The 1,819-nt window shown below is 37.8% G+C and overlaps 1 non-coding gene across 1 annotated transcript; it reads right to left on the bottom strand.

The window, feature by feature from the left end:
* Positions 1-1,710: 1,710 nt before the first annotated feature.
* Trnay-gua (transfer RNA tyrosine (anticodon GUA)) lies at positions 1,711-1,819 on the bottom strand. Its single transcript has 2 exons — positions 1,783-1,819; positions 1,711-1,746 (listed from the first exon to the last, which is right to left on the bottom strand). It is a non-coding gene; the product is annotated as a tRNA-Tyr (tRNA).

Genomic DNA, 1,819 nt, shown 5'->3' with positions numbered 1-1,819 from the left:
CCAGCAGGTATGCTTGGAGTAAACCCTGCAGGAATCCCTGAAGAGATTTCAGAAAGTATACCTGAACGAATCCCTGGATAAATTCCTGGAGGGATCAATTATGGGATGAATCTCTGGAAAAAAATCTGAAGAAATCGTTTGAGGAATTCCTTGACAAATTTCTGGAGAAATCCTTGTAGAAATTTCTCGACGAATTCCTAGAAGAATCCCTAGAAGAATTATTTGAGAAATCCCTGGAGGAGATATTCCTATGTAAATTCCAAGAGGAAACCCTGGAAGAATTCCCGAAAGAATCTCTAGAAAAATTCCAGAAGAAATACTTGAAAAAAATCCTTAAAGAATATCTTGAGGAATCCCTGCAAGACTTCCTGGCAAAATTCCTGCAGGAATTGCTGTAGGAATTTCCAAAGGAATTCCTGGATCAATTTCTGGAGAAATTCCTAGAGAAATTCCTGAAGGAATACCTGGAGGAACCCCGGGAGGAATTCCTCATGCCTTTAAGATTTCCTGTAGGAATCCCTAGAGAAATTCCTTGAGAAATCTACAGCGGAATTCCTGGAGTGATCCCTACTTAAATTCTATGAGAAATCCCAGGAAGAAGAAATCACTGGAATCACAGAATCACTGGACAACTTTAAATTCAGGATTTTTACAGGAATCGCTGCAGAAATTCTTATAGGAATTCTGGAACAATTCTTGAAAGAATTCATGGGAAAAATCCTTGAGGAGTTCCTAGAGGAATGCCTGGAGGAATTCCTGAAGGATTCCAAGGATCAATTTCTGAGGGAATTCCAGAAGGAGTTCCTAAAGAAATCCCAGGAGGAAGTTCTGAAGAAATCGCTGAAATTCTTGAGTAAATTGTGAAGAAATCCTAAAAAGAGTACGTAGAGGAATTCTTTGAGGAATCTCAGCAGTTCCTGAAATAAACCCAGGAGGAATCTCGGAATTGATCTCAAGAGGAATTCCTAATGAAAACTCTATGCAGTTGGTGGAGGAAGTCGTGGATTGATTCCTGGAGGAGTTTCTGAAAAAAAAAATCCAGGAGGAATTACTGAAGAATCCCAATAAAAGATTTCTTGGAGGCATTTATAAAATAATCTCTGAAGTTGTTCCTGAAAAAATCACAGAAATAATAATCCCTGGAAGAATTCTTGGAGGAATTTTTCAAGAAACCCCATGAGTTGAGGAATCCCAGAAGCTATTGTTAGGGAATCTCAGGAAAGCTTTCTTAGTGAATACCTTGAAGAATTTCTGTAGAAATTCCTGGATTTTTGTACAAAATGTTGAAACAATTCTTGGATCAATCTTCGAATATTCTCTAGTAATATTTTCTGAAAGAATTTCTGAAAGACATTCCTAAATATGGAGAAATCCCTGAAGAAAACTCTGAAGGAATATCAAAAGATCTCCGGAGAATTTCCAAAAGAAACCCCGGAAACAGCACTGGAACAATCACTGGAGGAACATCTAAACATATCCCAGGACAAATTCTCGAAGATATGTATGTTGGAATCCCTAGATAAACTCTTGAAGGAATTTCTGGAGGAATCTATGATCGAATAACTGCAAAATATCTGGAAAAAAAATGCTCATACTCATATAGTTTAAGAAACTATAGGAACAAATCTAAAATAATCATTTGGATCATGGAGATGTAGTGAATAAAGAATTTGATTATGATAGCAGATAACTAAACGGCTCAAAAAAGAATCCTTCGAGCCGGATTTGAACCAGCGACCTATGGATCACTGCCATTGATCAAAGCTTATCGCTTGACATCCTCTACAGTCCACCGCTCTACCAACTGAGCTATCGAAGG

Source organism: Aedes albopictus, chromosome 2 (genome assembly GCF_035046485.1).
Source record: "Aedes albopictus strain Foshan chromosome 2, AalbF5, whole genome shotgun sequence".
NCBI lineage: Eukaryota > Metazoa > Arthropoda > Insecta > Diptera > Culicidae > Aedes > Aedes albopictus.
The sequence above is the reverse complement of the archived record's forward strand: the minus strand, read 5'-3'. Positions and strand labels throughout refer to the sequence as shown.